The sequence below is a fragment of the Vulpes lagopus genome, chromosome 1 (genome assembly GCF_018345385.1).
Source record: "Vulpes lagopus strain Blue_001 chromosome 1, ASM1834538v1, whole genome shotgun sequence".
NCBI lineage: Eukaryota > Metazoa > Chordata > Mammalia > Carnivora > Canidae > Vulpes > Vulpes lagopus.
This window is the reverse complement of record NC_054824.1, coordinates 183,455,155-183,466,887: the sequence shown is the minus strand read 5'-3', so window position 1 is coordinate 183,466,887 and position 11,733 is coordinate 183,455,155. Positions and strand designations below refer to the sequence as shown.

The 11,733-nt window shown below is 43.3% G+C and overlaps 1 long non-coding RNA gene across 4 annotated transcripts; it reads left to right on the top strand.

Moving 5' to 3' along the window:
* The first annotated feature begins 4,672 nt into the window (after nt 1-4,672).
* LOC121471874 lies at nt 4,673-11,360 on the top strand. 4 transcript variants are annotated; one of them, XR_005982730.1, is made up of 4 exons: nt 4,673-5,344; nt 6,233-6,323; nt 7,622-7,710; nt 9,520-11,360. It is a non-coding gene; the product is annotated as an uncharacterized LOC121471874 (long non-coding RNA). The 4 variants fall into 4 exon arrangements; XR_005982728.1 differs by lacking the exons at nt 4,673-5,344; nt 6,233-6,323 and adding an exon at nt 6,348-7,176 and having other exon boundaries at nt 9,520-9,704; nt 9,822-11,360; XR_005982729.1 differs by having other exon boundaries at nt 4,682-6,323.
* Nucleotides 11,361-11,733: the final 373 nt, after the last annotated feature.

Below are 11,733 nucleotides of genomic sequence, written 5' to 3'. Positions count from 1 at the left end.
AATGGCTGTGTAATATTTCATCAGGAGGATGTACCACGATTAACACTTTTCTTGAGTATGTAGGTTGATTCAGATTTTAGTGAACATCTTTTGAGGGTGGAGACTATTTCTTAAGATCAGTTCCAGCAATAAAATTACTGTGTCAAAGGGGATAGACATTTTTATGACTCTCGATACACACTGTTTAACTGCTTTACAAAGGGTTTGACCTCCTTCTTTGCACAACTTTAAAGGTGAATCATCAGCTATGAGCCAATGCTTACATTTTGGGACAGTTAATTATTATTTCCATATTAGGCAGAGAGAGTTCTGTGCACATCTGAACTTCTTCTAATTGCTTTCATTACATAGAGCTGACTTGTTGAGAAAAATGTCCTGGCTGTGAGACATTCCAGACAACAGAGCCATCACTTTTGAAAAGTTTGGAGCAATCCCAATTTTGTAATCAGTTCCCAGGGTTGTTCATATTTCTTTTGGCAGAGATGTCTGTCGCTGTGGCAGCTGAGTGGTTGAAGTCACAGGGTGAGCTGATCAAGGTGCCTATTTTAGTGGTAGGTTGGCAGTCTGTGGCCAGGTGTCTGGGTATTTTGAGCCAAGTAATTTTGAAAAGTAATTTGCAATTCACAACCGTGAATAGCATCAGAAGAGTCATATGCAGGTCTTCTGTGGAAATTCTCTCCCCTCCCCTTCCTTACACCAATTGGGGGATAATCATTGGGTTTTGGTGGAGACACACGAGCTGCAGGGAAGTCAGGACGCTTTAGTCCTGGCCACACATCTCATGGTGCCTGTGCTACGCTCAGATTACTTGACTGGGTTTCCCCCTCTGACACGCAAGAACGTTGGAAGCAAGAGTCCCAAAGTCCCTAAGATTTTTTTTTTTTAGGTTCTCGGTCCAGTGGATGATTCCAACTGTATCTTCATTTTTGTAGCCAAAGATGAAATTTCCCTATTCGCTGGTGCTTCTGTCAGACAATAATGGAAAAGAACAGGATGTGAAACCTACACCGATGTTGATATTTTGACATTTCTATTAAGGATTTCATGGCAGGGACGCCTGGGCTGCTCAGCGGTTTAGCACCTGCCTTTGGCCCAGGGCATGACCCTGGGGTCCTGGGATCGAGTCCCGTGTCGGGCTCCCCGCAGGGAGCCTGCTTCTCCCTCTGCCTGGGTCTCTGCCTCTCTCTCTCTCTGTGTCTCTCATGAATAAATAAATAAAAATCTTAAAAAAAAAAGATTTCATGGCATATATAATTAGAACTAATGGCTATAAGATTTTAACTGTCTATGGCTTGAAATGACTTAGATCATCCCTGTCCCTCATTAATATGTTAAACATAAAACCGGGGGGTGGGGCGGAATAGGACGTACTCTTGTCCAGCAGGTTAAGAGGAAGCTGATCCAATCTGTGGAACTGGTCTTGAATTTACTGACCATTACTTTATTTGCTGACTGTAAAAATTCTAGCATAAAAAATAGCACTCTCAGCAGCAACATTTTCAAACATGAAGGCCAACAATATTTAGCATAGCATTTGTAAAATCTAAAGGCAATTTGAAAAAATAAAATAAAATAAAATAAAGGCAATTTGATAAGAAAAACTGGCCATGTAGGGGAGGAATAAAGGATGCCGTCCCTTCTCTTGGCTATACTGAATTATTTTTCATTTAGTCTCTCACAATAGTAGTTATTCTCATCTTCTCCCGGGAAGGCCCGGAGTCAGAAGCTTCATTTAATCATGAAGCTTTGTGGTCACTTTAAAGTAGCTGCTCTTAGAAGACTTTCCTGTGCACTGTGGAAGCTCCATCATGAGAAGCGAGTGAAGGTCACTCCAGCTGAGCTAGAGCAGTTTACTTAACCTCTCTGTTTCTGTACTAGTAAAATGGGTTGTTGTGTAGATTCGAGCTAATATAGTAAAAGCACCGAGCTGCTCTCTTGCACGTGAGGATACTATATTTAGAGAAGAACCCAATTCTCAACCGCTCCCCTGGGAATAGCTGCAGGAGAGCGCAGGATCTCAGGCTGGAGACTGTTTGCCAGTAGCTTTTAGCATCATGCAGCTGTCCATATTCTTTCCCCAAATTTAGCATTTAAAAAAATATATCTTTTATGAACCAGGTCCAGCTTCAGGTATGAGGGGCACTGCTGTAAACAAAGCAGAAAGGGACCTTGCTCTGCTGGGACAAACAGAAAAATAAGTAAACAGGATACATCAGATGGAGATAAGTGCTATTTAAAAAAAAAAAAAGTATGGAGATAAGATAGAGAGTGATAGGGAGGGAGGGATGCTGTTTGGGATAGGGCTTTCAGGTCAAATAAGATCAGCCCCTCTCACCAGAAGACACTGGAGCAGTGTCCTGAAAGAAGTAAGAGAGCTCTGAGTTTGTGATATGAATCCTGGGCAAAAGATGTCCCAGACAGAGAGAACAGTATGAGCAAAGGCCCTGAGGCAGCAAGAGCCTCAGCATGTTCCACTGAAGAGGCCATTATTGTGGCTAAAGTGGAGTGAACAAGGAAGAGAATGGGATTAGGGATTAAGACCAAATAGCTGGGTAGGGTGGCCAGATCAAATAAGGCCTCGTAAATTAAAAAAAGGGCATTCCTTGGCTTTTATTTTGAGTAAAATGGGAAGCCATAGAGATTTTTGAGCAAAGAAGTGACATCACCTGACTTTACAGGAGATTTTATAGTGTGATGCAGAATCAGGAAAATTGGGAGTGGGGTGGGGAGGATACGGTGGACAGGGAAGAGACCACCAGCCACGGGTGGCTATTTTAAGGCAAATCAGTTGAAATTTTTTAAAAATACAAATTCGAAAAAAAATAAAAATAAAAAATAAACATAAAAATAAAAATTCGTGTTCTTCATTGCACTGCCCGCATTTCAAATGCTCAATAGCCACATGTGGCTAGTGGTTACTGTGTTGGACAGTAGGATTAAAAAAAAAATTCCGTCATCACAGAAAGTTCTGTTGGATCGTGCTGATGGAACCCTAAAGGCCTTTGTTGGATCTTTGGCTTTTACTCTGAGTACCTGGGAAGCCACCAGAAGCTTCTAAGCAGAGGAGGACGTGCTCTGAGTTATGATTTCAAAAGACCACTAGGCTTGCTATGTTGAGAACAGAGGAAAGTGTGGACGCAGGGAGACCATTTATCGTCTAGTCGAGAGATGATGGTGTCTTGTTGAAGAGGTAGCAGTAGTGATCGTGAGAAATGGCTTGGTTTTGATACAGTTTGAAGGCATAATCCGTAGACTTTTCTGGTGGAATCCATGTGTGATTTGAGAAGAAAGTAATAAAAAGTGTTGTGGGTGATGATGACGGGAGAGCATGCGAAGCACAAGTGGAAGGATGGAGCACATAGAGGAGAAATCCCGTTCATCACGAACCGGGGACGATGCAGGGCTGTGGCTGGAAGAAAGATCTCGGGAGCCCTCATCTGAGTATTAGAAGATGAAGAGGTAAAGGGAGAGACAGGTGTCCTGGGAGGGGAAGATGGTGGAGAAGATTTCAGACACCAAGTTGGGAAGGGCCCCCCCTTTGTGGTTGGGGACCACGAAGCCGTCTGTCCCTTTGATTTCCTCCAGCCTGACTGCTTATGTGCAAGGTAAGGGGGGGGGTGCGGTGACCGGGTCGACGTCACTCAGGGCTGAGGTTTTCCAGGATGGATTTGTAGGAAATACAGAGAGGAAGGGAGTTTAAGGGATACTGTAATACGGAATCTAAACCGACAACGAGGAAAGTGAAGAAAAGCCGAAGGCTGATGAACTGGGAGGAAGTAGAGGGATCAATGGACGGGAGGCGCTAATATTTCTAAGAACAGCTGCAGCTGTAGACCACGCAAGTTGGAAGGAGAGATGTTTCTGGCAACACTGAAGGCTGGAGTCAGTAATTTGGCAGGTGGAGCTGTTTCAGGTGACGACAAGTTCAGGCCTTTGGAGTGTCTGCAGCTGTCTCTCCATTCTGGGCCGACCTGCTACGTCCCCGAGTCCCAGGTGGGATGTCCTCACTGTGCATCCCATGTAAGCAGGTTTGGTAACCACGAGCTCAAGCGCGGGGTTTGGGGCCTACCCCCACGGTTCCAGGCCTGTCGCAGATTGGCCCTGTAACCGTGGACCTTGAGGAAATGAACTTCATGGTCCCTTCCATCTCTAATCTGTGACTCCATGGCCTCATTATAAAATCACAGTCTTTTTCCAAACATTGACCTTCAAGATGGACCCTGGGGGATTTGCCTATTAAAAATATGCAACTTTGCAAATATTTATCTGCTGTTTCTTGGAATATTAAACTCTTGGAAAGCTGCCTTCTAGATCATGTGACAGAACCTTGGCCACGTGGTCATCAGAGCCAGTTTGACAGGAATTGTACACCCGCCGCGTCGGGGCCAAGGTGCTCTTCAGGCCCTGCTCTCTCCAATGCTCTTATGCTCCTAACCTCTCTCTCTCTCTTCTTTATAAAGAACTTATTTAAGGGTTGGCTCAGGCCACGGTCCTGGGATGGAGCCCCAAGGGGGGCTCCCTGCTGGGGGGTGCCTGCTTCTCCCTCCGCCTCTGCCTCTCTCTACCTGCTTGTGCTCTCTATCAAATTAATAAAATTTAAAAATATATAATTAAAATAGGCCCTATGCCCAATGTGGAGCTCAACCTCACCACCCTGGGTGAGAGTCACATGTTCTACCAACAGAGCCCGTCAGGCGCCCCACATTTTTCATTCATTCATTCATTCATTTTCATTTTTCTCTTTTAATTTTGTTAATCTCCTCACTGGAGAGACACTCAGGAGCTCCTTCAGCAGAAATGATAGAGGCTGTTGCTCTCAGAATCAGACGCAATGTTGTGACCTGTAAATTCCCATGAACATTTGAACATTTTATTGATATTTATTCAGGAGAGATTCCAAAAGGACAAACTGCCCCCCGCCCCCCGCCCTCCCCTACTCCTCACCAATCACTCTTCTCTCCTTAGGGCTGAGAGAGTATTTAGAACAATCTAAGGTAAATTTTTAACAAGATGGTCTAGCTTGGGCTTTGTAGGCTTGACTAATGAAGTAAGTGGTCGTTTTTTAGCTAAAATAACTGCATTGTTTGGACAAGTTTTCTCCTTTGAGTTTTCTAGGGTCATTAGAATGATCTAACTGCCTTACCTGCTATTTGAACTGGCCGAGCCTCTGGAGGGACAGAAAACAAAAGAAGGGTGTTGAAATGCAAATAGATAGCTCTAAATTCCAGGCCCAGGCTGCCAAAATAAAGCCAAAGCTGACAAGGAGGGTCTCCACGGAGGTCTGTGGAAAGGCTCTAGAAAAATCTCACACGATGTATTTCTTTTCGTGGATCGGAGTCCTCCGGTAGGTAAGAAAAACAAAAACAAAATAAAAACAAACAAAGGATTTCATACTTGGAATTTGCTCGGTGCCAGTTGAATGGCTAATTGTTTCTTGTTTTCTCCCTGCCCACCCCCCGACTTTTTTTTTTTTTTCTGCCTGAATAGATAATCCTTACAAAACATCCATTCATTCTACAAGTGAAAATTTCAGGAATACTCGACACTGGCCTTGGCAAGACTAATGGACCGAGATTGAGTGATGGATTTGTGTGTGTTGTGGCTGACATGCGTTTTGGGGTTTTGTATGCTAGTTTAAGAATATTTTAGCATTAGGAGATTTAGGACATTTTAATTAATGAATACGACGAAGGCTTAAACTGGTAGATGAAATGATAAGACACAACATTGTTTTCGTAGCTTATTTTTGAGCAAAACCTTGATTGTTTCTGTTGCTTTAGGAAGGGACCTGCTGATAATTAATGTGAGCTTTCTTTTCTGTCTTAACGTGACCACTTCGACTGACGTGTAAACAATGACTTTCTAAGGGAAATAAAATAAGGAGGCGATACAGCTTAGCAAAAAGGACACGCAATATCAGATTCATAATAGTGAAATTGAATTTGGGCTCCTGTTTGGTTTCTGCTATGAACTGGCTGCGTGACTTTGAAGGAGTGATTAAGTTCCTTAAAAAAAAAAAAATATATATATATATATGTATATACATATATATATATATAATCAGAATGAGAAATATGTGGTAGTGAAAAAATTATTTGTGAAAGTGTTTTAAAGTCCCATGAGAAAAAGCACACCCAGAAACCACAGTTGGGTTGGCTTTTTCACTGAAAATATCTGATCCTGTCAGTAAACCTAAATTTTAGTATATTAGTTTTTTATTTTATTTTTTCAGCCATCTAATTTCAGGTGCTTAGGAACTCTTCAATTTGTTAATGGAAAGAAACGCCACAGACACGGGATGGCTACACAGCAACTTTATTCTGGTAAAATAATCTCCTAAATCCTTGTATACACAGCCTCGCACTGTTGGCTTTATAAGGTCAGTGCAAGCATACCAGCCCCGTGGCTGTTAGGAGCTCAGCCCGGCCAAGATAGCACTAACTCGAACAAACATACAAAACAGCAAATAGTTTCAACAGGGCCACTTGATTTGTGTGTAACCCAGTCTGAACAGAGGATTCTGGAAAAAAAAAAACAAAAAACAAAAAACTGACCCAGCCTCACTGGCAAAGTTACGTTAGTTATGGAGGTGGTGAGATTGTATCAGTGGAGGTTGGCCAGGCCTTATGAAAAAGCAAAGGTTAGAGACAGGAATCTTGAATTCAGATACTCTGCGGCTGCGAAGGACCACAACTGGCAGGCCAACTTGTACTTCTGGCCGCTCACTGCTTTTGAAGGAGAAAGCTCTGGAAACTGATATGCCAGTTCCCAGGTCCTCAGAGAAGCATAGTCTGGTGAAGAAGTAAAATTCTGCTGGGGTTAGCAGAAGCCTCCTGGTTTTAGGAACTAGGGATGTCAGGCTCCCGGATTCTGAGTTCCAATATTGACTCTGTCCCTGAGTCACCCTGACCAGTCACCCACTGTCCTGTGTTTCCCTCTTTAGAGAAGAGCTAAGACTCTTGACTTTTTTTTTTTTTTTTAAGTAATCCCTACACCCTACGTAGTTCGAACTCATAACCCTGAGATCAAGAGTCACACGCTCCACTGACTAAGCCAGCCAGGCGCCCCAGACTATATTGACATTTTCAGAGGTTGCAAAACACATTATAAAAGGATAACGACGGCACTAAACAAACCCATAATTATGAAATATTAGAGGGGTGCATTTTAATAAAGGTAAGTGCATTCTTTAAAAAAAAAAAGATTTTATTTATTTGAGAGAGAGCACACAAACACACACACAGATGAGCTGGGGGTGGGGGTGCAGAGGGAGAGGGAGAAGCAGGCTCCCCTCTGAGCAGGAACCCCAGGGACCCCAGGACCCGGGGACCATGAGCTGAACAGAAGGCAGACCTTTAACCAACTGAGTCACCCAGGTGCAGCCCCCACCCCTTTTTATGTTTATTTATTTTTACTTTTTTAAAAAGATTTTATTTATTTATTCATGAGAGACGCAGAGAGAGAGAGAGATACAGGGAGAGGAAGCAGGCTCTGTGCAGGGAGCACGACGTGGGTCTCAATCCCCGGTCTCCAGGATCACACCCTGGGCCGAAGGCAGCGCTAAACCGCTGGGCCACGGGGGCTGCCCCCCACCCCTTTTTAAAAAGATTTTCTTTTTAAGTCATCTCTACACCAACGTGGGACTTGAACTCAAAGCCATGAGATCAAGAGCTGCTTGCTCCACTGAGTCAGCCGGGCGCCCCCACGACGGTAAGTGGACTCTTTTGATAACTGGAAGTTGATAATCTTCATGTAAGAGTAGAGAGTTAAAAAAAAAAAAAAAAAGAAGAAGAAGAAGAGTAGAGAGTTTGATTTCCAAATAGAGTTTTAGGTGTAAAGTCTCTTATTCCAGACACTGCAAATTGGGTCCTGGTTGACTGTTCGCCTCTCTTGCTTATTGAGAGGGAACTGTTAGCAAGGTGCCTTACGGGAGTGGTTCGATTGCTTATCAGAGCTCAGACCCCCAGGCTTTCTAGAAATGTGTATTTAAATTTAGTCACCTGACTTTCAAAGAGGGAGACTAATATTTAAGTACAGGGCACTGTGTATGGGTTTCTGTACATGCTGCAAACAAACCAGACGTACAGAGTGGATTCTCTAGAGACCTTGAAAAAGTCCTTGGTTATGAAGGGAATTGATCGAGCACCCATTTTATTCCTTGCTTTCCCCAGGACAGCTGTTGAGCACCAGCTTGAGTTTTGAATTCTTTTTTTTGGACATCACTTAGATGCCTCATTAACACAGCAAACCTTTCAAAGATGGACCTCAGTGTTAGTTTTCTTCGTGGTGCCTCTCATCATTAAAAAAAAAAAAAAAAAGTGTATGATTTTTAACTCTTCGTCTTTTCAGCCTTCTTTAGACTGCACCAATCTGCCCGTCCTGAAATCCTTTTAGTTTTTCCATCTGTGTCCAGCATCCCTCTTCTGATTCCCAGTAAAAAGTGGATGATATTCCCATCATCCCAAATTAACAGTTATTATTATTTTTGGACCTGTTTCAATTTGTTTTAATGACATAAAACACTGAAGATCAAGTTTCCTTTGAATACTAATTCCAGTTCCATTTTGTCCTTCTAATCTCACCTCACAGAGCCCCTGTTCAGTTTGATATGTGCTTTAAAAATATTTTATTTTACTTTTAAAAAGATGTTATTTATTCATGAGAGACAGAGAGATAGAGAGGCAGAGGACACAGGCAGAGGGACAAGCAGGGTCCCTGTGGGGAGCCCGATGTGGGACTTGATCCCAGGACCCCAGGATCACGACCTGAGCCAAAGGTAGATGCTCAACCGCTGAGCTACCCGGGGAGTCCTTAAAAATATTTTACATATATTTACATGTACTCATAATTTATATGTAGTATTGTTTTATGAGTTTAAATATATATAAATGGTTCCATATATACCTATTGTTCTATGATTTGCTTACTTTCATAGGACATTCTTTGTTCTTCTCTCTCTCTATATATATATTCTCTATTATACATACATCCTCATTATTTTTAATTTTCTGGTATTTCATGGTACAAATAACACCATATTTTATTAATGAGTCCATTAGTGGTTGTGGGTTGATTTAAGATTTTTGCTCACATAAACAATGCTTACATTATTTTTACCTATTAGTTTCTTAGGCTAGGAAACAGCCTAACCAGGATACAGAGTTGCTACATTTTAAATATGCCCAATTTCACTTTTTTTTTAAAAGATTTTATTTATTTATTCATGAGAGACACACACACACACACAGAAAGAGAGAGAGAGAGACACACACACAGAGAGAGAGAGGCAGAGACACAGGTAGAGGGAGAAGCAGGCTCCATGCAGGGAGCCCGACGTGGGACTCGATCCCGGGACCCCAGGAGCAGGCCCTGGGATGAAGGCGGCGCTAAACCGCTGAGCCATCCGGGCTGCCCCCAATTTCACTTTTAAGAGAGATCCCCAAATTGATTTTCAGCTGTTTGAAAACTGTTCATCAAATACCCTTAACACTTTTCAGACTTTTTTTTTTTTTTTTCCAGGAGGGGCCTGAACCCACCACCCTGGGATTAAGACCTGAGCTGAACTGAGATCAAGAGTCAGATGCTCAACCGACTAAGCCACCCAGGCACCCCCAGACTTATTTTTTTAATGTTTTTAAAACAATTTTTTTTCTTGTGATAAGAACTCTTAAGATCTCTTAAGCAAATTTCGAAGATGCAGTAAGGTATCGTTAGCTATCGTCGTTATGCTGTACATTACATCCTTTATCAGGCTTCTTAATTTTTGCCAATTTTAGTGGTAACAAGTGGTTTTTCTCTTGGGTTTTCTGGCTTCATTTCAGTTCATCATATTCACAGTCCTTCCCTCAGGACGCCTCTGTCCCGAGCGCTCTCCACGTCAATCTGCTCAATCCACCCTGTGGCTGCCTCGCTTCGTCTCCAGGTGTCCTGCTGCCCCAAATGAGCGACTCTCCGCTTTCTCTCGTTCAGCTTTTATTTTTCTGCCTCTGCAACTTGATCACGCTCTTCTGTGTTACTTTATTGATTCAATAAATATTTAGTAAGTTCTTTACCTCCTGCCAGGTGCTGAGAATGTTAAGAGTGGACAAGAAAGACAATATCTAGGCAGGCATGGAGCTTACTTACCATTTTTAGCAGAGGATGGGGAGGGGCAGAAGGACACCAGTAAAAATACAAATAAGCTAAATTTTCACAGTTGTAGGTACTATAAAGGCAGCAAGATGCAATGTTCATTTGACTTGCTACGGCGTCGTGTGTGTCAGGTGGGGGAAGGGGCCCTGGGGAAAGTGGGCATGTCCAGGTGGAAGCCTTAGAAGGGCAAGTGCTCAGGGAAGGCTCTGCAGAGGAGGTTATGTTCCTCTTGAGAGCAGCAATGCGAAGCTCAGTCAGAGCCCAGGAAGTGTCGCTAAGCTGGAGCGTAGGTAGCTGCCTCCGTGCAGGGATGGCCTGGGTGTCCTGAAAAGCAGCTGCTCCCGTGGCTGGGTGCTCGGGCCTGGGAGGGTGCTCAGTACCGCAGGACACGCAGGCAGGAGAGCTGGGCCGCCGGAGCCTGGCTGTGCTCTCTCAACTGTAGTTTGTTTCTTTGTTTAGTAAACTCTGTCCCCAGCGTGGGGCTCTGGGGCTGTACTCACGACCTGGAGATCAAGAATCACATGATCTGCCTACTGAGCCAGCCAGGTGCCCCTGTAGTTTGTCCTTTAAAGCCGTGATCAAATCCCCTTTTTCTAACCATCCCCTGAGCCTGCCGGCTGAGAACGATCTTTCTGGACCACCTGGCACATGGCCCAGTGGTTTTGCACTTTGGGATCTCAGTGTCTGTTCTTCCCAAGAGTTAATTTGCTTTCTTTTTTGTTTCTACCCTATACGGGACAATATTCTAAATTTTAAGGTTTTTATTTTTATTTTTATTTTTTTAAGAATGCTACACCCAACAACAGGGCTCAAACTTAACCCCAAGATCAAGAGTTGCGGGCTTTACCTACCGAGACGGCCAGGCACCCAACAATACTAGAATGAGGAAAGGAGAAGGAGAAAAGGTACAATGCACAAGCCTGTCCCTTCTGATTGAGTCACTTTGGAATGAACTGAGTTTCAGTGAAACACACTTTCTTTTAGTGTATCCAAGCTAATTTTCAGAGGCAAGTAATTTAATTTTCTTGAATAATTGATAAGAGCAGTTGTAATTCCCAAAGTGACTGTTTTTTTACCCCACCCAGGTTTTTTTCTCCAGAATAACAATTAGTGATTAATTGCCATTAAGAATTAATAGTCTTGAACAATGTTGGCTTTTTTTTTTTACTTTTTATTTTTTTTTAAAAGATTTTATTTATCTATTCCTGAGAGACACGGAGAGAGGCAGAGACAGAAGCAGACTCCTTGTGGGGAGCCCGTTGTGGGACTCGATCCCGGGACCCTGGGACCACACCCTGGGCCGAAGGCAGGTGTTTAACCGCTGAGCCACCCAGGGATCCCCATTTTTTTTACTTTTTAAAAAAGTGATCTTTAACATGGGGCTCAGACGCACGACCCTGAGATTACGAGCGGCACGCTCTGCTGGCCGAGCCAGCCAGTACCCACCCCCAGATATCTTGTTTTTGGTGCTGTGCCCACTCTGAGCTTGAGCTTTGTATGAAGAACTGATGGTACGTTACCTGCAACGGGGGACTTTTCTCCTGCATCACCAGCTGCTACTGTGTGCTAGAGACCGTGATACGTCTTTTCAGGTGGTTATAT